General features: G+C 48.6%; 1 protein-coding gene across 1 annotated transcript in view; it reads left to right on the top strand.

Moving 5' to 3' along the window:
- DDR2 (discoidin domain receptor tyrosine kinase 2) overlaps nt 1–26,668 on the top strand; it is a 1,651,236-nt gene that overhangs the window by 265,605 nt on the left and 1,358,963 nt on the right. The window lies entirely within an intron of this gene.

Below are 26,668 nucleotides of genomic sequence, written 5' to 3'. Positions count from 1 at the left end.
CCAATTTTTTTTTATACCCTGATAGTAAACCATATTCTCTCAAAATATTCATGACCGGTGTAACCGCTTTCCACCCCTGCTTCAGAAATACAAAAATATCGTCCGCGTATAGGCTAATCTTGTCTGCCTCTTCACTCCCTCCGATGATCTCGTTGGATTGTCGGATTTTACATGCAAGGGGTTCCAAAGCCAAGGCAAATATCAAAGGTGAGAGTGGACTCCCCTGCCGGGTGCCTCGCTGTGAAGGGATCTGTTCAGAGTCAGTCCCATTTATCTTAACCCTGGCGTTAGAGTCACAATAAAGTAGTTGTATCCATTTAATAAAATGTTCCCCCAGGTTCATTCTGTCCAAGGTTCCCCACAGGAAGGGCCACTCCACCCTGTCGAAGGCCTTCTCGGCATCCAAAGACAGGATGGAGCGGTCCTCCCCTTCCCCGACATATGTATTTAGAAGGGCTCTACGAATATTAGATTGTATATCGCGTTTGGGGATAAATCCAGTCTGATCCGGATGGATCAGGCAGTGGATGACCCCCCTCAACCTATTTGCAAGCAATTTAGCTAGTATCTTGTAATCGGTATTAAGTAATGAAATTGGGCGATATGCCCCAACTTCAGTCTTATCTTTATCCTTCTTCAAGATCAAGGAGATGGAGGCCTCCCTCAAGGAAGGGGGGAGTGAACCACTCCTCCATGACTCATTGAACATTTGAAGAAGGAGATGCAACACCGTTTTGCGATATACTCTATAAAATTCAAAGGGCAGGCCATCCCTGCCTGGAGCCGTATTACTTTTTATGCTATCGACGGCCGCCTCCACCTCCTCAAGGGTGATTGGTAAGTTTAATTTGGAGCAATCCTGATCAGAAAGGCAAGGGGATTCCACGCTATCAAAGAAAAGGGCCCGAGCTCCGTCATCCACCCCAAGGTCCGATTGATATACCTTAGTAAAGTGTTCTATAAAGGCAGCCTTAATTTTAAAGCAATCGTTAGTTAGAACACCGGTGGACAGTTTAATTTGCCTTATGGGAGTTTGGGTCCGTTGGTTGGCAGTTACAGAAGCCAGCATTTTGCCAGTCTTGCCTTTTTCAAAAAAATCTTGCTGTCCAGCAAAAAAGGACATATGCTGCGCTTTTTCATAGAGAAAGGACTGATATTTCCTCTTGGCCTCCATTAATATAAGTCGGGTATTTTCCCCCTTCTGTCCGGCCAATTCTACCTCCAGAGCCCTTACCCTTTCTGCCAATTTCTTTTCAATACTAGCATATTCCGTCCTTTTCTTCCTAATCCTCATACTATATACCCCTCTGATCATAGCCTTCAGGGAATCCCACACATAATGAATATGTGTGGATCCATAATTTAATGCCCAAAATTCTGAGATATCCTTCCCGATACTTTCTTGGTCACTCACCACATGGATCCAGTGTGGATTTAATCTGAAGGATTTTCTCCCCTCTATGGACAGTGAGTCGGCCGTCGAGAGCAACATTGGGGTATGATCAGATATTCCATGTGGTTCATACTTCATATTTTGTATCCGTTCTAGAAGGTCTGGACTCGCCAAAGCTAAATCTATCCTGGACATAGCCCTGCAGGATCTGCTGAAACAGGAGAAGGCAAGTTTTTTCCCATACAAAAACTGCCACACGTCTATAAGGCCCATCTCCTGGCAGATCCTGCTAAGGGTCGTGGACTGATCATTTATAGTCCCCCCTCTACTTAACAGAGATGCCCTATCCTTATTATCCATGACGGAATTGAAATCCCCCAGCACCAATAAAGGACACGGATCCCTCATACAGACATACTCCGCTAATTTCCTCAACACTTCCGAGGAGAAGGGAGGAGGAATGTATACAAATGCAAGTACGCATATCAGTCCCATCCATCGGCCATATAAAAAGACATATCGTCCCTCCTTATCAATCCATTGATCAAATGGGTCGTAGTCCACATTCCTATGTATATAGACGCTTACTCCTCGCGAATAAGCCGAGTGGTGGGAGTGATACTCGTACTTCGGGATGAGCGAACCCGAACTGTATAGTTCGGGTTCGTACCGAATTTTGGGGTGTCCGTGACACGGACCCGAACATTTTCATAAAAGTCCGGGTTCGAGTTCGGTGTTCGGCGCTTTCTTGGCGCTTTTTGAAAGGCTGCAACAAGCCAATCAACAAGCATAATACTACTTGCCCCAAGAGGCCATTACAGCCTTGCCAACTATTGGCATGGCTGTGATTGGCCAGTGCAGCATGTGACCCAGCCTCTATATAAGCTTGGGTCACGTAGCGCTGCACGTCACTCTGCTGATACAAATGTAGGGAGAGGTTGCAGCTGCGACGTTAGGGCGAGATTAGGCAGTGATTAACTCCTCCAAAAGACTTCATTCAGTGATCGATCTACAGCTGTGGATCATTGAACTGCTGCTATTCGATTGCTCAGTGTTTTTAGGCTGCCCAGAGCGTTTTTCAGTCACTTTTTTCTGGGGTGATCGGCGGCCATTTTGTGGCTTGTAGTGCGCCAGCACAAGCTGCCACCAAGTACATTTAACCATCAATAGTGTGGTTATTTTTTGCTATATCCTACATCAGGGTCAAGCTTTCATCAAGTGCATTTAACCATCAATAGTGTGGTTATTTTTTGGCCATATACTACATCAGGGGCAAGCTGAGCCTGTCCCCCAAGTGCATTTAACCATCAATAGTGTGGTTATTTTTTGCTATATCCTACATCAGGGTCAAGCTTTCATCAAGTGCATTTAACCATCAATAGTGTGGTTATTTTTTGGCCATATACTACATCAGGGGCAAGTTGAGCCTGTCAAGAAGTGCATTTAACCTACAATAGTGTGGTTATTTTTTGGCCATATATATACATCAGGGGCAAGATGAGCCTGTCACCCAGCGCCTAAAAAATAGGCCTCACATTTATATTCATCCAAATCTGTCATTACTGTTTTAGCTGGTCAAGTTATTTAGTGTCCGTCAAAGCACAGTTTTTGTTCTGGGTTGAAAAACAATTCCCAATTTTGCAATTCTCAAAATTAGTGGTTTCTGCTGTATCAGCCCTACTTTAAATCTATCCCTAAAAGGGTAGATTATATTCAAGGTGCTGATAGGGTCATTCTCAAGAACTTCACACACACGCTACAGTGCAGATCCAAGTCTAATTCTGTCCGTAAACGTATACCTGTCACCCAGCGCCTAAATAATAGGCCTCAAATTTGTATTCAGCTAAATCTGTCATTACTGGTGTGCCTGTATTAGTGTAATACGGTACCTAAATAGATAGCCAGATAGTGTTAGGTGTCTGTAAAAAAAAAAGGCCTGATTTTGAATTCAATACATTGGCCCGAATAATATTTTTCTTATTGTGGTGAACGGTAACAATGAGGAAAACATCTAGTAAGGGACGCGGACGCGGACATGGTCGTGGTGGTGTTAGTGGACCCTCTGGTGCTGGGAGAGGAAGTGGCCGTTCTGCCACAGCCACACGTCCTAGTGTACCAACTACCTCAGGTCCCAGTAGCCGCCAGAATTTACAGGGATATTTGGTGGGGCCCAATGCCGTTCTAAGGATGGTAAGGCCTGAGCAGGTACAGGCATTAGTCAATTGGGTGGCCGACAGTGCATCCAGCACGTTCACATTATTTCCCACCCAGTCTTCTGCAGAAAGCGCACAGATGGCGCATGAAAACCAAGCCCATCAGTCTGTCACATCACCCCCATGCATATCAGGGAAACTGTCTGAGCCTCAAGTTATGCAGCAGTCTCTTATGCTGTTTGAAGACTCTGCTGGCAGGGTTTCCCAAGGGCATCCCCAGGGGTGGAAGAGATAGAATGCACTAACGCACAACCACTTATGTTTCCTGATGATGAGGACATGGGAATACCACCTCAGCACGTCTCTGATGATGACGAAACACAGGTGCCAACTGCTGCGTCTTTCTGCAGTGTGCATACTGAACAGGAGGTCAGGGATCAAGACTGGGTGGAAGACGATTCAGGGGACGATGAGGTCCTAGACCCCACATGGAATGAAGGTCGTGCCACTGACTTTCACAGTTCGGAGGAAGAGGCAGTGGTGAGACCGAGCCAACAGCGTAGCAAAAGAGGGAGCAGTGGGCAAAAGCAGAACACCCGCCGCCAAGAGACTCCGCCTGCTACTGACCGCCGCCATCTGGGACCGAGCACCCCAAAGGCAGCTTCAAGGAGTTCCCTGGCATGGCACTTCTTCAAACAATGTGCTGACGACAAGACCCGAGTGGTTTGCACGCTGTGCCATCAGAGCCTGAAGCGAGGCATTAACATTCTGAACCTTAGCACAACCTGCATGACCAGGCACCTACATGCAAAGCATGAACTGCAGTGGATTAAACACCTTAAAAACAAGGAAGTCACTCAGGCTCCCCCTGCTACCTCTTCTGCTGCTGCCGCCTCGGCCTCTTCTGCTGCTGCCGCCGCCTCGGCCTCTTCCTCCGCCTCTGGAGGAACGTTGGCACCTGCCGCCCAGCAAACATGGGATGTACCACCAACACCACCACCTGCGTCACCAAGCATCTCAACCATGTCACACGGCAGCGTTCAGCTCTCCATCTCACAAACATTTGAGAGAAAGCGTAAATTCCCACCTAGCCACCCTCGATCCCTGGCCCTGAATGCCAGCATTTCTAAACTACTGGCCTATGAAATGCTGTCATTTAGGCTGGTGGACACAGACAGCTTCAAACAGCTCATGTCGCTTGCTGTCCACAGTATGTTGTTCCCAGCCGGCACTACTTCTCCAAGAGAGCCGTGCTTTCCCTGCACAACCAAGTATCCGATAAAATCAAGTGTGCACTGCGCAACGCCATCTGTGGCAAGGTCCACCTAACCACAGATACGTGGACCAGTAAGCACGGCCAGGGACGCTATATCTCCCTAACTGCACACTGAGTAAATGTAGTGGCGGCTGGGCCCCAGGCGGAGAGCTGTTTGGCGCAAGTCCTTCCGCCGCCAAGGATCGCAGGGCAACATTCTTTGCCTCCTGTCTCCTCCTCCTCCTACTCAGCTTCCTCCTCCTCTTCTTCCATCTGCTCATCCAGTCAGCCACACACCTTCACCACCAACTTCAGCACAGCCAGGGGTAAACGTCAGCAGGCCGTTCTGAAACTCATATGTTTGGGGGACAGGCCCCACACCGCACAGGAGTTGTGGGGGGGTATAGAACAACAGACCGACGAGTGGTTGCTGCCGGTGAGCCTCAAGCCCGGCCTGGTGGTGTGCGATAATGGGCGAAATCTCGTTGCAGCTCTGGGACTAGACGGTTTGACTCACATCCCTTGCCTGGCGCATGTGCTGAATTTGGTGGTGCAGAAGTTCATTCACAACTACCCCGACATGTCAGAGCTGCTGCATAAAGTGCTGGCCGTCTGTTCGCGCTTCCGGCGTTCACATCCTGCCGCTGCTCGCCTGTCTGCGCTACAGCGTAACTTCGGCCTTCCCGCTCACCTCCTCATATGCGATGTGCCCACCAGGTGGAACTCCACCTTGCACATGCTGGACAAACTGTGCGAGCAGCAGCAGGCCATAGTGGAGTTTCAGCTGCAGCACGCACGGGTCAGTCGCACTGCGGAACAGCACCACTTCACCACCAATGACTGGGCCTCCATGCGAGACCTGTGTGCCCTGTTGCGCTGTTTCGAGTACTCCACCAACATGGCCAGTGGCGATGACGCCGTTATCAGCGTTACAATACTACTTCTATGTCTCCTTGAGAAAACACTTAGGGCGATGATGGAAGAGGAGGTGGCCCAGGAAGAGGAGGAGGAAGAGGGGTCATTTTTAGCACGTTCAGGCCAGTCTCTTCGAAGTGACTCAGAGGGAGGTTTTTTGCAACGGCAGAGGCCAGGTACAAATGTGGCCAGACAGGGCCCACTACTGCAGGATGAGGAGGACGAGGATGAGGAGGAAGTGGAGGAGGATGAGGATGAAACAGGTTCACAGCGGGCTGGCACCCAACGCAGCTTGGGCCCATCACTGGTGCGTGGCTGGGGGGAAACGCAGGACGATGACAATACGTCTCCCACAGAGGACAGCTTGTCCTTACCTCTGGGCAGCCTGGCACACATGAGCGACTACATGCTGCAGTGCCTGCGCAACGACAGCAGAGTTGCCCACATTTTAACGTGTGCGGACTACTGGGTTGCCACCCTGCTGGATCCACGGTACAAAGACAATGTGCCCACCTTACTTCATGCACTGGAGCGTGATAGTAAGATGCGCGAGTACAAGCGCACGTTGGTAGACGCGCTACTGAGAGCATTCCCAAATGTCACAGGGGAACAAGTGGAAGCCCAAGGCGAAGGCAGAGGAGGAGCAAAAGGTCGCCAATGCAGCTGTGTCACGGCCAGCTCCTCTGAGTGCAGGGTTAGCATGGCAGAGATGTGGAAAAGTTTTTTCACCACGCCACAGCTAACTGCACCACCACCTGATACGGAACGTGTTACCAGGAGGCAACATTTCAATAACATGGTGGAACAGTACCTGTGCACACCCCTCCACGTACTGACTGATGGTTCGGCCCCATTCAACTTCTGGGTCTCCAAATTGTCCACGTGGCCAGAGCTAGCCTTTTATGCCTTGGAGGTGCTGGCCTGCCCGGCTGCCAGCGTTTTGTCTGAACGTGTATTCAGCACGGCAGGGGGCGTCATTACAGACAAACGCAGCCGCCTGTCTACAGCCAATGTGGACAAGCTGACGTTCATAAAAATGAACCAGGCATGGATCCCACAGGACCTGTCCATCCTTTGTGCAGATTTGACATTAACTACCTCCCCTTAACAATATATTATTGTACTCCAAGGCACTTCCTCATTCAATCCTATTTTTATTTTCATTTTACCATTATATTGCGGGGCAACCCAAAGTTGAATGAACCTCTCCTCTGTCTGGGTGCCGGGGCCTAAAAATATCTGACAGTGGCCTGTTCCAGTGGTGGGTGACATGAAGCCTGATTCTCTGTTACGGGACCTCTCTCCTCTGCCTGGGTGCCTGGGCCTAAATATGTGACAGTGGCCTGTTCCAGTGGTGGGTGACGTGAAGCCTGATTCTCTGCTATGACATGAAGACTGATTCTCTGCTGACATGAAGCCTGAATCTCTGTTATGGGACCTCTCTCCTCTGCCTGGGCCTAAATATGTGACAATGGACTGTTCCAGTGGTGGGTGACGTGAAGCCTGATTTTATGCTATGACATAAAGACTGATTCTCTGTTATGGGACCTCTCTCCTCTGTCTGGGTGTCGGGGCCTAAAAATATCTGACAGTGGCCTGTTCCAGTGGTGGGTGACGTGAAGCCTGATTCTCTGCTGTGACATGAAGACTGATTCTCTGCTGATATGAAGCCAGATTCTCTGTTACGGGACCTCTCTCCTCTGCATGGGTGCCTGGGCCTAAATATCTGACAATGGACTGTTCCAGTGTTGGGTGACGTAAAGCATGATTCTCTGCTAGGACATGCAGACTGATTCTCTAGTGACATGAAGCCAGATTCTCTGTTACGGGACCTCTCTCCTCTGCCTGGGTGCCGGGGCCTAAATATATGACAATGGACTGTTACAGTGGTGGGTGACGTGAAGCCAGATTCTCTGCTATGGGACCTCTCTCCAATTGATATTGGTTAATTTTTATTTATTTTAATTTAATTTTAATTTATTTCCCTATCCACATTTGTTTGCAGGGGATTTACCTACATGTTGCTGCCTTTTGCAGCCCTCTAGCTCTTTCCTGGGCTGTTTTACAGCCTTTTTAGTGCCGAAAAGTTCGGGTCCCCATTGACTTCAATGGGGTTCGGGTTCGGGACGAAGTTCGGGTCGGATCCCGAACCCGAACATTTCCGGGAAGTTCGGCCGAACTTCTCGAACCCGAACATCCAGGTGTTCGCTCAACTCTACTCGTACTGCGTCAAGGATTTTCGCATATATTGCAATTTTTCGACAGTAAGATGGGTCTCGAACAGCCCCACAATGGCAGATAAATTTCTAGAGATAATATCGTAGACCACCCTCCGTTTAAACCTGTCCGCCAATCCGCGGACATTCCATGTCAAAATACGTGGCATTTACAAAATAACGGTGGATGGTCAAGTTTTACCACTCCAACTCCTGGTTCTATGTTGGGTCCCGCAGCAGTAAAAACTCCCCCCCCTACCTCCCCATGGGGCACAAGACAGTGAAGTCCCATGCTCCTCTTACACATCGCCTAAGCCGCCTAGGATATTTCCTCTATGTGCCCTGTCCTCCAAGTCGGTTAGTTTTTCATTAGGGCCCGATGTTCTTCATCTATCATCTCACTTTTTTTCCCAGTAAAGAGACTTCATTTTTAGTGGCCTTTAGAGACAGTTCGGTTTCTTTAACTCTGGAGCAAATTTTATCCATGTCGTCCCGGATGAAGGAGATGTCAGATTGCATTAAGCCCACAGTTGTTGTTAATGTTCCTAAGGCATGATTGGTTATTTTTAAGGCCTCTAAAATGTCCCCCAGTTTTTGCTCAATTGTTTCCATACGGATATATATCTGACTATCTATGGCCTCTTTTTCAGTATTATCAGGGAGAGTTACCACATTTCCGGACTCTTCCCTTTCCTCTAGGCGGGCGGCGGATTTCAATGTACCTTTATGTACCTCGTATGTATTGTGGTCTCCTGAGGCAGCTACCTTCTCCTCTTGCCGGTCAGTAACACACCTGACACCAGAGTCGGGGTGCAACTCCTTCAGCTGGTAATGCGCAGCATCAGCCACCTGCGGTGCCCTCTCACAGCCCGCAGTGCACCTGGTCCATGCGTTTCACCGACCTGGGGTTCCTGCGAGCTCCCACGACTGTTCATGCGCCGAACAGGGCGCCAGAGAGACACTCTCACCGCTCGCCGTGCGCACAACACCGCCGAATTCCCAGCACAGCCAAACCACTGCTGATCACCACCCATCAAGAGAGGGAGCTCGCCAGCCGATTCAAGCAGGTACCATGTCGCTAGCCCTCTCAGCGTCACCGTAGTGCGGTCGGTCTAGCGGTACGAGCGCCAAGGGAGAGGAGGCGGGGAGGCTCAGAGCAGCGGAGGGGCGGAGGCCCGCAGCACGCCCTACGTCATGCTGCATGCTGAAAATACAAAGTGTGGTCCTTAAGTGGTTAGTACACTGCGTGCAGAATTATTAGGCAAATGAGTATTTTGACCACATCATCCTCTTTATGCATGTTGTCTTACTCCAAGCTGTATAGGCTCGAAAGCCTACTACCAATTAAGCATATTAGGTGATGTGCATCTCTGTAATGAGAAGGGGTGTGGTCTAATGACATCAACACCCTATATTAGGTGTGCATAATTATTAGGCAACTTCCTTTCCTTTGGCAAAATGGGTCAAAAGAAGGACTTGACAGGCTCAGAAAAGTCAACAATAGTGAGATATCTTGCAGAGGGATGCAGCACTCTTAAAATTGCAAAGCTTCTGAAGCGTGATCATCGAACAATCAAGCGTTTCATTCAAAATAGTCAACAGGGTCGCAAGAAGCGTGTGGAAAAACCAAGGCGCAAAATAACTGCCCATGAACTGAGAAAAGTCAAGCGTGCAGCTGCCAAGATGCCACTTGCCACCAGTTTGGCCATATTTCAGAGCTGCAACATCACTGGAGTGCCCAAAAGCACAAGGTGTGCAATACTCAGAGACATGGCCAAGGTAAGAAAGGCTGAAAGACGACCACCACTGAACAAGACACACAAGCTGAAACGTCAAGACTGGGCCAAGATATATCTCAAGACTGATTTTTCTAAGGTTTTATGGACTGATGAAATGAGAGTGAGTCTTGATGGGCCAGATGGATGGGCCCGTGGCTGGATTAGTAAAGGGCAGAGAGCTCCAGTCCGACTCAGACGCCAGCAAGGTGGAGGTGGACTACTGGTTTGGGCTGGTATCATCAAAGATGAGCTTGTGGGGCCTTTTCGGGTTGAGGATGGAGTCAAGCTCAACTCCCAGTCCTACTGCCAGTTTCTGGAAGACACCTTCTTCAAGCAGTGGTACAGGAAGAAGTCTGCATCCTTCAAGAAAAACATGATTTCCATGCAGGACAATGCTCCATCACACGCGTCCAAGTACTCCACAGCGTGGCTGGCAAGAAAGGGTATAAAAGAAGAAAATCTAATGACAGGGCCTCCTTGTTCACCTGATCTGAACCCCATTGAGAACCTGTGGTCCATCATCAAATGTGAGATTTACAAGGAGGGAAAACAGTACACCTCTCTGAACAGTGTCTGGGAGGCTGTGGTTGCTGCTGCACGCAATGTTGATGGTGAACAGATCAAAATACTGACAGAATCCATGGATGGCAGGCTTTTGAGTGTCCTTGCAAAGAAAGGTAGCTATATTGGTCACTGATTTGTTTTTGTTTTGTTTTTGAATGTCAGAAATGTATATTTGTGAATGTTGAGATGTTATATTGGTTTCACTGGTAAAAATAAATGATTTAAATGGGTATATATTTGTTTTTTGTTAAGTTGCCTAATAATTATGCACAGTAATAGTCACCTGCACACACAGATATCCCCCTAAAATAGCTAAAACTAAAAACAAACTAAAAACTACTTCCAAAAATATTCAGCTTTGATATTAATGAGTTTTTTGGGTTCATTGAGAACATGGTTGTTGTTCAATAATAAAATTAATCCTCAAAAATACAACTTGCCTAATAATTCTGCACTCCCTGTATATACAGCTTTCATATTCTGTTAGCAAAAAAAAGAAGACTTTTTTGGCAATCTACAACATCTGTATTAGTCAGTGTGCAATTTAACCACCTCAGCCCCCAGTGCTTAAACACCCTGAAAGACCAGGCCACTTTTTACACTTCTGACCTACACTACTTTCACCGTTTATTGCTCGGTCATGCAACTTACCACCCAAATGAATTTTACCTCCTTTTCTTCTCACTAATAGAGCTTTCATTTGGTGGTATTTCATTGCTGCTGACATTTTTACTTTTTTTGTTATTAATCGAAATTTAACGATTTTTTTGCAAAAAAATGACATTTTTCACTTTCAGTTGTAAAATTTTGCAAAAAAAACGAGATCCATATATAAATTTAGCTCTAAATTTATTTTTCTACATGTCTTTGATAAAAAAAAAATGTTTGGGTAAAAAGAAAAAAAAAATGCTTTGGGTAAAAGTTATAGCGTTTACAAACTATGGTACAAAAATGTGAATTTCCGCTTTTTGAAGCAGCTCTGACTTTCTGAGCACCTGTCATGTTTCCTGAGGTTCTACAATGGCCAGACAGTACAAACACCCCACAAATGACCCCATTTCGGAAAGTACACACCCTAAGGTATTCGCTGATGGGCATAGTGAGTTCATAGAACTTTTATTTTTTTGTCACAAGTTAGCGGAAAATGATGATTTTTATTTTTATTTTTTCTTACAAAGTCTTATATTCCACTAACTTGTGACAAAAAATAAAAACTTCTATGAACTCACTATGCCCATCACGAAATACCTTGGGGTCTGTTCTTTCCAAAATGGGGTCACTTGTGGGGTAGTTATACTGCCCTGGCATTCTAGGGGCCCAAATGTGTGGTAAGGAGTTTGAAATCAAATTCTGTAAAAAATGACCTGTAAAATCCGAAAGGTGCTCTTTGGAATATGGGCCCCTTTGCCCACCTAGGCTGCAAAAAATAGTCACACATCTGGTATCTCTGTATTCAGGAGAAGTTGAGGAATGTGTTTTGGGGTGTCATTTTACATATACCCATGCTGGGTGAGATAAATATCTTGGTCAAATGCCAACTTTGTATAAAAAAAAATGGGAAAAGTTGTCTTTTGCCAAGATATTTCTCTCACCCAGCATGGGTATATGTAAAATGACACCCCAAAACACATTCCCCAACTTCTCCTGAGTACGGAGATACCAGATGTGTGACACTTTTTTTGCAGCCTAGGTGGGCAAAGGGGCCCACATTCCAAAGAGCACCTTTCGGATTTCACAGGTCATTTTTTACAGAATTTGATTTCAAACTCCTTACCACACATTTGGGCCCCTAGAATGCCAGGGCAGTATAACTACCCCACAAGTGACCCCATTTTGGAAAGAAGACACCCCAAGGTATTCGCTGATGGGCATAGTGAGTTCATGGAAGTTTTTATTTTTTGTCACAAGTTAGTGGAATATGAGACTTTGTATGAAAAAAAAAAAAATAAATCAGCATTTTCCACTAACTTGTGACAAAAAATAAAAAATTCTAGGAACTCGCCATGCCCCTCACGGAATACCTTGGGGTGTCTTCTTTCCAAAATGGGGTCACTTGTGGGGTAGTTATACTGCCCTGGCATTTTCCAGGGGCCCTAATGTGTGGTAAGTAGGTAAATGACCTGTGAAATCCTAAAGGTGCTCTTTGGAATATGGGCCTCTTTGCCCACCTAGGCTGCAAAAAAGTGTCACACATCTGGTATCTCCGTACTCAGGAGAAGGTGGGGAATGTGTTTTGGGGTGTCATTTTACATATACCCTTGCTGGGTGAGAGAAATATCTTGGCAAAAGACAACTTTTCCCATTTTTTTATACAAAGTTGGCAATTGACCAAGATATTTCTCTCACCCAGCATGGGTATATGTAAAATGACACCCCAAAACACATTCCCCAACTTCTCCTGAGTACGGCGATACCAGATGTGTGACACTTTTTTGCAGCCTAGATGCGCAAAGGTGCCCAAATTCCATTTAGGAGGGCATTTTTAGACATTTGGATACCAGACTTCTTCTCACGCTTTGGGGCCCCTAGAATGCCAGGGCAGTATAAATACCCCACATGTGACCCCATTTTGGAAAGAAGACACCCCAAGGTATTCAATGAGGGGCATGGCGAGTTCATAGAATTTTTTTTTTTTTGGCACAAGTTAGCGGAAATTGATATTTTTAATTTTTTTCTCACAAAGTCTCCCATTCCGCTAACATGGGACAAAAATTTCAATCTTTCATGGACTCAATATGCCCCTCACGGAATACCTGGGGGTGTCTTCTTTCCGAAATGGGGTCACATGTGGGGTATTTATACTGCCCTGGCATTCTAGGGGCCCTAAAGCGTGAGAAGAAGTCTGGAATATAAATGTCTAAAAAATTTTACGCATTTGGATTCCGTGAGGGGAATGGTGAGTTCATGTGAGATTTTATTTTTTGACACAAGTTAGTGGAATATGAGACTTTGTAAGAAAAAAAAATAATAATTCCGCTAACTTGGGCCAAAAAAATGTCTGAATGGAGCCTTACAGAGGGTGATCAATGACAGGGGGGTGATCAATGACAGGGGGAGTGATCAATGACAGGGGGGTTATCAGGGAGCCTATATGGGGTGATCACCCCCCCTGGAAGGCTCCAGGGAGACGCCTGTATGTGTTTTGCAGATCCGATCCATCTATCAGTGGATCCGTAAAAATCATGCGGACATCTGAATGGAGCTTTACAGGGGGTTGATCAATGACAGGGGTGTAATCAATGACAGGGGGGTGATCAGGGAGTCTATATGGGGTGATAACCACAGTCATTGATCACGCCCCTGTAAGGATTCATTCAGACGTCCGTATGCGTTTTGCGGATCCGATCCATCTATCAGTGGATCCGTAAAAATCATGCAAACATCTGAATGGAGCTTTACAGGGGGTTGATCAATGACAGGGGGGTGATCAGGGAGTCTATATGGGGTGATAACCACAGTCATTGATCACGCCCCTGTAAGGCTTCATTCAGACGTCCGGATGCGTTTTGCGGATCCGATCCATCTATCAGTGGATCCGTAAAAATCATGCAGACATCTGAATGGAGCTTTACAGGGGGTTGATCAATGACAGGGGTGTAATCAATGACAGGGGGGTGATCAGGGAGTCTATATGGGGTGATAACCACAGTCATTGATCACGCCCCTGTAAGGCTTCATTCAGACGTCCGGATGCGTTTTGCGGATCCGATCCATCTATCAGTGCATCCGTAAAAATCATGCAGACATCTGAATGGAGCTTTACAGGGGGGTAATCAATGACAGGGGGGTGATCAGGGAGTCTATATGGGGTGATAACCACAGTCATTGATCATGCCCCTGTAAGGCTTCATTCAGACGTCCGGATGCGTTTTGCGGATCCGATCCATCTATCAGTGGATCCGTAAAAATCATGCGGACATCTGAATGGAGCTTTACAGGGGTGTAATCAATGACAGGGGGGTGATCAGGGAGTCTATATGGGGTGATAACCACAGTCATTGATCACGCCCCTGTAAGGCTTCATTCAGACGTCCGGATGCGTTTTGCGGATCCGATCCATCTATCAGTGGATCCGTAAAAATCATGCAGACATCTGAATGGAGCTTTACAGGGGGTTGATCAATGACAGGGGTGTAATCAATGACAGGGGGGTGATCAGGGAGTCTATATGGGGTGATAACCACAGTCATTGATCACGCCCCTGTAAGGCTTCATTCAGACGTCCGGATGCGTTTTGCGGATCCGATCCATCTATCAGTGGATCCGTAAAAATCATGCGGACGTCTGAATGGAGCTTTACAGGGGGTTTGTCAATGACAGGGGGGTAATCAATGACAGGGGGGTGATCAGGGAGTCTATATGGGGTGATCAGGGGCTAATAAGGGGTTAATAAGTGACGGGGGGGGGGTGTAGAGTAGTGTAGTGGTGCTTGGTGCTACTTTACTGAGCTACCTGTGTCCTCTGGTGGTCGATCCAAACAAAGGGGACCACCAGAGGACCAGGTAGCAGGTATATTAGACGCTGTTATCAAAACAGCGTCTAATATACCTGTTAGGGGTTAAAAAAAACACATCTCCAGCCTGCCAGCGAACGATCGCCGCTGGCAGGCTGGAGATCAACTCTCTTACCTTCCGTTCCTGTGAGCGCGCGCGCCTGTGTGCGCGCGTTCACAGGAAGTCTCGCGTCTCGCGAGATGACGCATATATGCGTGACTGTGCGCAGCGCTGCCACCTCCGGAACGCGATCCTGCGTTAGGCGGTCCGGAGGTGATTAAAGGGGTTATCCGACTTAAAAAAATATGTGTTAGGGCTGCTTTATACATCATTAAAGATACATTTCTAATGTACTCACTTTATTGATTTTGTGCTGTTTCCACACTGCTGATTTGGGTCATGTGACCCCCGACGTCATCAACCCTTCTCTGTCCCTGACGTCTCATTTACAAGCTTCTCCCTGCTTGAGGGAGTGGCCCAGCTCTGTAAATGAGACGTCAGAGCTTTTGGTGCCTGCCCCCTCTCTCCCTGTATCTGGCTGCTGCGATCTCATTATCATAACAATAGAGCAGTAGGCAGTGGCGTACCGCCAATAGAGGCAGGGTACGCCACTGCTATGGGGCCCGCGGCACCGGGGGGCCTGGAGCGCTCGGAAGGCCCCGCCCCCTGCAACTGCGCTCACTGCAGGCTCAGAGGCGGTCTGCACACTTAAAATTGCCTCCCAGCGCCGCCGATAATACACGCCCCCCCCCGTCTGACTTCTCATTGACTGTGCGCTCCCTAGGACCCAGCCGCGCTCCCTCGGCTCGTGCGTCTGCTGTGCCTGCACTGCTTCACATACTGGGCCAATCAGCATTAGCAGTGTGTTAAGATCCTGCTGCTGATTGGCCCAGCCAGTGCAGGCAGCAGGCGCGCACCCAGCATGGAAGAACTTTAGAGTGAGTTGTGCTGCCCAAAACCATCATCTCACAGCCAGTCCGGACCTGTGCCACTGCCAGCCGGTCCACACAGTAGGACTATCTTTACAACCGGGATCTTTAATGAAAAAAATGTCTGTACTAATAACAGTCTGTACTAATAACAGTCTCTCTAAGCACTGGCGTAACTAGAAATGACTGGGCAGTGGACCCCACAGGAAATTTTTGAACGGGCCCCCCCCCCAGCTGTTTGGCACCTCTGACCGGCAGAGACACTTGACTTCTTCCCTAATACAGTCCAAATTCTAATTATCGTCCAAAAGACAAGTCATGGAAATATATGTATACTGTAGTTTGAAATTTTGACAGTAAAGGTAAGAATAAAGGTCTTCTGGTTAGTACAGTATACTTTCTATATTTCCATGACTTGTCTATTGGACGATAATTGGACTGTATTAGGGAAGTCAAGTGTCTCTGCTGATCAGAGGTGCCGGACAGCTGGGAGGGGGGCAATTCAAAAATTTCCTGTGGGGCCCGTTCAAAAATTTCCTGTGGGGCCCAGTCATTTCTAATTACGCTAGTGCTAATAGAGACTGTATAAAACATTCCAGTTCCAGAACTTCATGTATAGGACTTTCTGAGGGCAGCAGCAAGCAGAGTTCCTGTGGGGGTGGGCGGTACTGTAGGCTCATAGAGGACTCAGGAATGTGCCACCCCCCTCGCCCCCCCATGAACTCTGCTTGCTGTTAAAGGGAACCTGTCACCACAAAAACACAAATAAAACCGCCAGCATTAGTCGTCCCCAGTCTGTTCATAATTAGAGATTAGCAAATTTCATATTTTAAAATTCGTTCACGCTTCGTTTGGTGGTAAATAGTGAATTGCATTATGGATTCCGTTACCATGGACCATAATGCAATTCCATGACGGAATGCATAACTGAATGCCTTTATAGGCAGCTTTATAGGCATTCCATTATTCATTCTGTCATAATAGAAGTCTAGGGCCTGCATAACGGATCCGTCCGGTTTGCGTTATGCTGGAGTCCTCAGTAGGTCATGTATACATTTCTTTATTGGCAAATGGGGGTGTGGCAGGGGAGGAGCCAGGGCAGGAGCTGGGATGGGCCAAGGTAGTGGGCGGGGTTAAGGGGCCCAATTCAGATTCTTGCTTTGGGGCCCAATGATTTCTATGTACGCCCCTGGCAGTAGGGCTGTCATTACCATACACATGGCCGATAGTACTGTGCAAAACAGAAGCTCCTGTGTTGCACTGAAAGAGTGTACAGGAGAGCCCTGATTAGGAAAGGGTTACCCAGGCACTGCCAGTCGCTGTATTGCTGTGATCCAGGAGCAGGAATGAAGGACAAGCAGCTCAGCCAATAAAAGAGAGAAGGCAAAGTCAGGACAGCCAATCAGATGAAAGACCCGCCCTCCCTGAAGTTTACACTGGAGAGTAAAGACATGTGCTTCTGCCTGGGCTCGTAGTTTTCCCAGGGAGAGGAAGGTGGGGGAGACTGCATTGTGTGTATGGAGGGGTGGGGGTGACTGCATTGTGTATATTGTGTGTATGGAGGGAAGGAGGACACTGCATTGTGTGTATTGTGTGTATGGAGGGGTGGGGGACACTGCATTGTGTATGGGGGGGAGGGGGGACAGTGACTACATAGTATATAGTCAACATAGATATGGCTGTAATATAGCTTAGATAGATATAGGTGTCATATATGACACCTTTATGTATCTGAGCTATCTGATACCTATATTTATCTAAGCTATATTAGATACATAGAGCTTAGATACACAGAGCTGCCACAGAGCTTAGATACACAGAGCTGCCACAGAGCTTAGATACACAGAGCTGCTGTAGAGCTTAGATACACAGAGGCAGTTCTTTAGACAATGTGCTGACGACAAGACACGAGTGGTTTGCACGCTGTGCATTCAGAGCCTGAAGCGAGGCATAAACGTTCTCAACCTGAGCACAACCTGCATGACCAGGCATTTAAGTGCAAAGCACGAGCTGCAGCGGAGTAGACACCTCAAAAACCAAGAAAGGTCTCTGGCTCCTCCTGCTTCCTCTTCTGCTGCAGTCTCGGCCTCTTCATCCACCTCTGGAGTGACAGTGCCACCTGCCACCCGGCAAACAGAGGATCTGCCAGCAACACCAACACCTGGGTCACCAAGCATCTCCACAATGTCCCACGGAAGCGTTCAGCTCTCCATATCCCAAACGCTGGAGCAGGGCCGGACTGGGGATAAAAACCAGCCCTGGAAAAAGTTGCACACCAGCCCCACAGCATTGCGTCATTATTTACTTGTTTATAATAGGAGAAAGCATTCATTTTAAAACACGTGTGTAAACACGAATATGAACTTTGCCCCACGATAGCTCTTTTGTAGAACCCCCATAAAAACTTACAATTACTTGACTTGGCCCTTGGGGATCTCGGACGCCACTTCAACACTTGGCCGGGGGCTCGGCGGAGCTGATGTTGTGCTTTATCCTAATGAGAAAGATTTCATAATAAGGATATGGAGAAGGGGCAGAGGGATAGCAGAGCAGAGAGAGGCTGGTGCTGCTACTAGGGGGTCATACCATGGGGGAGTAATAAAGCCCACCATAATGCCCCCCCAGTAGTAATAATTCTCCTTATAATATGCAAAACATACCCCTTTGTAATGCCCCCAGTTGAGCTAATGTTCCCATAATGTGCCAATATAAAATACCCCTTCTCAGTGCCCCCGTAGATGACCCCCATAGTGCTCCCCCCCTTCCCCATAGTACCCACCATAATGTGTCCCAGTATAAAATGCCCCTATACAGAGCCCCCCATATAAAATATCTTCTTTTTAGCCTCAGTAGATGCCCCTATAGTGCCCCCCAATAATCTGCAGTAAGATGTGCCCCCATAGATGCCCCAAATCATGTGCCAGTAATAAGAGCCCCCCCACCATCATGTGCCAGTAGCCAGAGCCCCCCCATATCATGTGTCAGTAGCCAGAGCCCCCCATATCATGTGCCAGTAACCAGAGTGCCCCCAATCATGTGCCAGAAATAAGAGCCCCCCCACCATCATGTGCCAGTAGCCAGAGCCCCCCATATCATGTGCCAGTAGCCAGAGCCCCCCCCCATATCATGTGCCAGTAGCCAGAGCCCCCCCATATCATGTGCCAGTAGCCAGAGTGCCCCCATATCATGTGCCAGTAGTCCCCCCATATCATGTGCCAGTAGCCCCCCTTATGGGCCAGTAGCCCCCCTTATCATGTGCCAGTAGCCCCCCTTATCATGTGCCAGTAGCCCCTCTGATCATGTGCCAGTAGCCCCCCCATCATCATGTGCCAGTAGCCAGAGCCCCCCATATCATGTGCCAGTAGCCAGAGCCCCCCCATATCATGTGTCAGTAGCCAGAGCCCCCCCATATCATGTGCCAGTAGCCAGAGCCCCCCCATTATCATGTGCCAGTAGCCAGAGTGCCCCCATATCATCATGTGCCAGTAGCCAGAGTGCCCCCATATCATGTGCCAGTAGCCAGAGTGCCCCCATATCATGTGCCAGTAGCCCCCCATATCATGTGCCAGTAGCCCCCCCATATCATGTGCCAGTAGCCCCCCCATATCATGTGCCAGTAGCCCCCCCATATCATGTGCCAGTAGCCAGAGCCCCCCCATTATCATGTGCCAGTAGCCAGAGTGCCCCATATCATCATGTGCCAGTAGCCAGAGTGCCCCCATATCATCATATGCCAGTAGCCAGAGTGCCCCCATATCATCATGTGCCAGTAGCCAGAGTGCCCCCATATCATCATGTGCCAGTAGCCAGAGTGCCCCCATATCATGTGCCAGTAGCCCCCCATATCATGTGCCAGTAGCCCCCCCATATCATGTGCCAGTAGCCCCCCCATATCATGTGCCAGTAGCCCCCCCATATCATGTGCCAGTAGCCCCCCCATATCATGTGCCAGTAGCCCCCCTTATCATGTGCCAGCCCAGTAGTCCCCCCTTATCATGTGCCAGCCCAGTAGTCCCCCCTTATGTGCCAGCCCAGCCCAGTAGCCCCCCTTATGTGCCAGCCCAGCCCAGTAGTCCCCCCTTATCATGTGCCAGCCCAGCCCAGTAGTCCCCCCATTATCATGTGCCAGCCCAGCAGTCCCCCCTTATCATGTGCCAGCCCAGCCCAGTAGCCCCCCTTATCATGTGCCAGCCCAGCCCAGTAGTCCCCCCATTATCATGTGCCAGCCCAGCCCAGTAGTCCCCCCATTATCATGTGCCAGCCCAGCAGTCCCCCCTTATCATGTGCCAGCCCAGCCCAGTAGCCCCCCTTATCATGTGCCAGCCCAGCCCAGTAGTCCCCCCATTATCATGTGCCAGCCCAGCAGTCCCCCCTTATCATGTGCCAGCCCAGTAGCCCCCCTTATCATGTGCCAGCCCAGCCCAGTAGCCCCCCTTATCATGTGCCAGCCCAGCAGCCCCCCTTATCATGTGCCAGCCCAGCCGTCCCCCCATTATCATGTGCCTGCCCAGTATTGTACCTATATAAAAAAAAAAAAAAAAAAAAGAATACACTTATACTTACCTCCAGCAATGTGATGCGATGCAGGCCGCCTCTTCCGTCTGTGTCCCTCGCTATACGGCAGTTAGGCGACGCGATGACGTCATCGCGCCGCCTGCACCGGCCTCTGATAGGCTGCCAGCACTAGGCCGGCAGCCTATCAGAGGAACAGGAGGGGACACACCTCTCCCTCCTCTGCCGCAGCACAGGCATCTGTATTGCCGTCCTGAGGACGGCAATACAGATGACTATGGAGATGAGCGCTTCCGCAATGGAAGCGCTCATCTCCTGCTCTGCCCTGCCGCCCCCACTTGTCACCAGGGCCGCGGCCTTGCGGCACTCAGGCTTGCAGGCCCACCGGGAAATTTCCCGGTATCCCGGCAGGCCAGTCCGGCCCTGCGCTGGAGAGGAAGAGGAAGTACCCCCCCACTTGCCTTTGAAATGCTGTCATTCCGTGGAGATGGATAGTTTTAAAGGCCTTATGGCGGTGGCTGTCCCACAGTACGTCGTGCCCAGCCGCCACTACTTTTCAAGGCGAGCCATCCTATCCCTTCACAACCAAGTAGGGGACAAAATCAGGTGTACACTGCGCAACGCCATCTGTGGCAAGGTGCACCTGACTACGGATACGTAAACCAGTAAGCACGGTCAGGGCGGTTATATCTCCATAACAGCACACTGGGTAAATGCAGTGGCGGCTGGGCCTGAGGCAGATAGCAGTTTGGCGCATGTCCTTCCACCACCGAGGATTGCAGGGCGCTTCAGTTTGGCTCCTGTTGCTTCCTCCTCCTACTCTGCTTCCTCATCCTCTACCAGCTCCTCATCCGGTCAGCGTAACACCTTCACCACCAACTTCAGCACAGCCAGGGGTAAGCGACAGCAGGCAGTTTTAAAACGTATTTGTTTGGGGGACAAACCACACACCGTGCAGGAGCTGTGGACGGGCTTGAACAACAGACCGATGAGTGGTTTGTGCCAGTCAGCCTCAAGCCTGGCCTGCTGGTGTGCGATAATGGGGGAAATCTCGTAGCAGCTCTGGGACTAGCTGGTTTGACGCACATCCCTTGCCTGGCGCATGTGCTGAATTTGGTGGTGCAGATTCCTTAAAAATTACTCCATGTCAGAGCTGCTGCATAAAGTGCGGGCTGTCTGTGCTCGCTTTAGGCGTTCTCACCTTGCTGCTGCTCGCCTATCAGCGCTGCAGCGTAACTTCGGCCTTCCCGCTCACCGCCTCATATGCGACGTGCCCACCAGGTGGAACTCCACCTTGCACATGCTGGCCAGACTGTGCGAGCAGCACCAGGCGATAGTGGAGTTTCAGCTGCAGCACGCACGGGTGAGTCGCTCGGCGGAACAGCACCACTTCACCACCATTGACTGGGCCTCCATGCGAGACCTGTGTTCCTTGTTGCGCTGTTTCGAGTACTCCACCAACATGGCCAGTGCCGATAACACCGTTCTCAGCGTTACTATCCCACTTCTATGCCTCCTTGAAAAAACGCTCATGGCAATGATGGAAGAGGATGTGGCACAGGAGGAGGAAGAGGGATCATTTCGTAAGGTTTCCGGCCAGTCATTCACAAGTGGCTCCGAGGGTGGTTTCTTGCACCCACAAACCCAAGCACAAGGTACACAATTGTCCAGCCAGGGCACAATTCTGGAGGATGAGGAGGTGGAGGATGAGGAGGAGGAGATGCAGGAGGAGGAACCATGTTCACAGCAGGGTGGCACCCAGACGAGCTCATGGCCATCACTGGTGCGTGGATGGGGGACAGAGGACAAAGACGATACACCTCTCACAGAGGACAGCTTTTCGTTGCCTCTGGTCAGCCTGGCACACATGAGCGATTACATGCTGCAATGTCTCCGCAATGACCGCCGAGTTGCCCACATTCTAACTTGTGCTGATTACTGGGTGGCCACGTTGCTGGATCCCCGTTACAAGGACAACGTACTGTCCTTAATTCAGTCACTGGAGCGTGATCGTAAGATGCGCGAGTACAAGCACATGCTGGTAGATGTGCTGCTGGTGGCATTCCCAACTGACAACGGGGGCACAGCAGAAGCACAAGGCGAAGACAGAGGACTAGGAAGAGGTCGCCAACGCAGCTGGGGCACCGCCAGCACCTCAGAAGGCAGGGTTAGCCTGGCCGAAATGTGGAAAAGCTTTTTCAGCACGCCACAACAACCAGCAACACCAGCTGATATGGAAGGTCTTAGCAGGAAGCAGCATTTCACCAACATGGTGGAGCAGTATGTGTGCACACGCCTACACGTACTGAATGACGGGTCTGCCCCGTTCAACTTCTGGGTCTCCAAATTGGGCACATGGCCTGAGCTTGCCCTTTACGCCTTGGAGGTGCTGGCCTGCCCTGCAGCCAGTGTATTATCTGAACGTGTGTTTAGCACAGCAGGGGGCGTCATCACAGACAAGCGCAGCCGCCTGTCCACAGCCAACATGGACAAGCTCACGTTCATTAAAATGAACCAGGCTTGGATCCCACAAGACTTGTCTGTACTTTGTGCAGAATAGACATTTATACCACCATCAAACATACATTCTTGTACTCAAGTCAAGTGCAATGAATCTTTGTTTTCTCTTTTTTTATTTGTCCCAATATTTTAGGGGCTACCTACCCCAATAAAAAAAGAAAATAAAAAAACATTGTTGGCTACCTCCTCCTCCTCCATTGCTGCCTCCACCTACAACACCACATTCACCGCCTCCTCAACCTCCGACTCCATATTCACCTCCTTCTCTGAGTTGCAGGTTAATAATTTATAATTTTTAGTTATTTTATTTTAAGTTATTTCCCTATCCACATTTGCTTGCAGAGCAGTTGCCATGCTCTTAAGCACATTTTATTGCCTTTTACATCCCTCTAGCATTTTCAAGGACTATTTTAGTGCCCTAAATTGAAAAAAATCTTATTTTCAATTGTCGGGTGACATTTTACCATTTTTGGCGTATACAAACCCCTACTGTGTCTGGGTGACATGGGCCTAAATCTCTCAAAATCCTCTGTTCTATTGCTGGGTGACATAAACCCCCTTTTGCCGTGAATGAACCCCTGCTGTGCCTGGGTGACATGGGCCTAAATCTCTCAAAATCCTCTGTTCTATTGCTAGGTGACATGAACCCCCTTTTGCCGTGAATGAACCCCTGCTGTGCCTGGGTGACAGGGGCCTAAATCTCTCAAAATCCTCTGTTCTATTGCTGGGTGACATGAACCCCGTTTTGCCGTGAATGAACCCCTGCTGTGCCTGGGTGACAGGGGCCTAAATCTCTCAAAATCCTCTGTTCTATTGCTGGGTGACATGAACCCCCTTTTGCCGTGAAAGAACCCCTGATGTGCCTGGGTGACAGGGGCCTAAATCTCTCAAAATCCTCTGTTCTATTGCTGGGTGACATGAACCCCCTTTTGCCGTGAATGAACCCCTGCTGTGCCTGGGAGACATGGGCCTAAATCTCTCAAAATCCTCAGTTCTATTGCTGGGTGACATGAACCCCCTTTTGCCGTAAATGAACCCCTGCTGTGCCTGGGTGACAGGGGCCTAAATCTCTCAAAATCCTCTGTTCTATTGCTGGGTGACATGAACCACCTTTTGCCGTGAATGAACCGCTGCTGTGCCTGGGTGACAGGGGCCTCGTTCTCTCAAAATCCTCTGTTCTATTGCTGGGTGACATGAACCCCCTTTAGCCGTGAATGAACCCCTGCTCTGCATTGCTGACAGGGAACTAAATTTATTGAAAACATCTGTTACTGATCGGAAGATGTGCGACTACAAGCGCATGCTGATGATGGCATTCCCACCTGACAGCGGGGGCACGGTGGTAGCACAAGGCGAAGGCAGAGGAGGAGGAAGAGGTCGCCAACACAGCTGGGGCACCGCCAGCACCTGAGAAGGCAGGGTTAGCATGGCCAAAATGTGGAAAAGCTTTGTCAGCCTTGGAGGTGCTGACCTGCCCTGCAGCCAGTGTATAGTGTGAACATGTGTTTAGCACGGCAGAGAGCATTATCACAGGCCACAGCCAATGTGGACAAGCTTACGTTTATTAAAATGAACCAGGCATGGATCCCACAGGACTTGTTCGTACCTTGTGCAGAATGGACATTTATACCAGCCTCAACCATCCATTCTTGTACTCAAGTGCGCTTATTCTTTGTTTTATTTTGTTATACGTCCCAATATTTTGGGGGATACCCCAATTTAAAAATAAAAAATAACACAAATCAGTGTTGGCTACCTATTCCTCCTTCACCGCCATGTCCACCTACACCGCCACATCCACCGCCTCCTCAACCTCCTACTCCTAGATCCAGATTGTTATTTTAAATTTTTCTGTATTTTGTTATTTTAAGTCATTTCCCTATTCACATTTGTTTGCAGAACAGTTACCATGCTCTTAAGCACATTTTGATGCCTTTTGCAGCCCTCTAGCCCATTCCAGGACTATTTTAGAGTCATTTTAGTGCCCAAAAGTTCGTGTCCCCATTGACTTCAATGGGGTTCGGGTTCGGGGTCAAGTTCGGGTCCCGAACCCGAACTTTTTTTTCAAGTTCGACCGAACTCGTTGAACCTGAACATCCAGGTGTCCGCTCAACTCTACTGATGACCTATCGTTGGGGCTCAGACACGCAGGACCCCCTTTAATCAGCTGTTTTGAGAAGGCAGCGGTGCTCCTGTGAGCGCCGCTGCCTTCTCGCAGCGTACCAAGCTCTGCGGCATACATTGTATAGCTGTTTTGCTTGGTTATGCAGCTCAGCCCATTCCCTTGAATGGGAGTGAGCTGCTCCTAGGCCACATGATCTCCACCGGCCTAGGAAAAGCAAAGAGAAGGCAGCAGCACTCACTGGAGCCCAGCTGTCTTCTCAAATAGCTGATTGGTGTGGGTCCCTGTTTGAGACTCCCACCGATCAGATACTGATGTACTATCTAATGGATAGATCATTGTAAAAAATAAATCTCGCAAAACCCTTTTAAGTCTTTATTTATGCAGAAAACTGACCGGTAGAAAGATAACTATGGCGGGCCAGTGGCGCAGACGGCTCCCCACCTACAGAACACCCACTTTTCTTGCCATGAATGTGGGATAAATAGAATAGTGAATGTCCCCAAAAAACTATACATGTCATGAGGAGGGCCTCTTCCACATCCTTCATTGGCATCCCGAGTAGGGTTGCCACCTTTCCCAACAAAAAATACCGGTCAAGTTAAGCCACACCCCAAAGGGGGTGAGGTTGTGGCTTAATACAGGGTGTTAAGTTGCTGTCATACTGTGGCTCCTAATATTAATGTCTCCATTAATGTTCCCCAATAATATTAATGCCCCCATTAGTGCCGCCCAGAATTAAAAAATGCCCCTATTAGTGCCCCCCAGAATTAATATTGACCCATTAATTGTAATGCCCTCATTAGCGCCCCCCAGAATTAATCATGCCCACATTAGTGTCCCCCAATAATATTAATGCCCCCATTAATGTGCCCCAGTAATAATGACCCCATTAGTGCCCTCAGTAAGAGTAATGGTTCCATTAGTGTGCCTCATAATTAATAATGCCCCCCATTAGTGCCCCCCCAGTAAGAATAATGCCCCCATTAGTGCCCCCCAGTAAGAATAATGCCCCCATTAGTGCCCCCCAGTAAGAATAATGCCCCCTTAGTGCCCCCCAGGACTGCGGCGGCAAGCAGGGGAATAGCGGTGTACAGCAGCCGCTGTTATAGGATAGGTTATCCATATTATTTCAAGGATAACCCCTTTCATTTTATTATACAGACATTTCAAATTTTCACATGAATAACTATCCATGTAAAAGATGGCTTTGTTTAGAAAATGCTCGTACAATACCAGCTCAGTAGATGAAACTTTCAGCATTTCTAAATTGACCTGCAGTGCGTATTTTTCAATTTGCTGCATGTCAATTGTTTTAGTGGACTTTCAGTGCAGATTTCACTCATTGCAATAAGAAGGATGAGATCTGTGGCAAATCCAAGTCAAAATCCACAACAAAATCTGAATATAACCCATTTGAATGTTGGTGCTGATTTGGCAAGGAAATCTGTGTGAAAAATCAGCACTTCGGTATACATGTGGCCTAAAGAAAGTATTTCTTCAAAAGGTATGTGTAGAGGATGGATACAGAATTTTAAGTTACATTTTAGGTTTATGTATACAAAAACACACCACTGCATAATGTACTCAAAGAGAACCTTTCACAGATCCTGACATTGTGAACTAAGTATACAGACATGGAGAGCGGCGCCCGGGGATCTCACTGCACTTACTATTATCCCTGGGCACCGCTCCGTTCTCCCACTATGCCCTCCGATATCTTCGGTCACAAAGTTATGGTAGGCGGAGATTTCGGACACTAAGTTATGGTAGGCGGAGTCTGCCCTTGTTCTACTGTAGCGCTGGCCAATTGCATCG

The sequence above is a fragment of the Bufo bufo genome, chromosome 9 (assembly GCF_905171765.1).
Source record: "Bufo bufo chromosome 9, aBufBuf1.1, whole genome shotgun sequence".
NCBI classification, from domain to species: Eukaryota; Metazoa; Chordata; class Amphibia; order Anura; family Bufonidae; genus Bufo; species Bufo bufo.
Note: the sequence above shows the minus strand (reverse complement) of the source record. Positions and strands in the feature narration are given on the sequence as shown.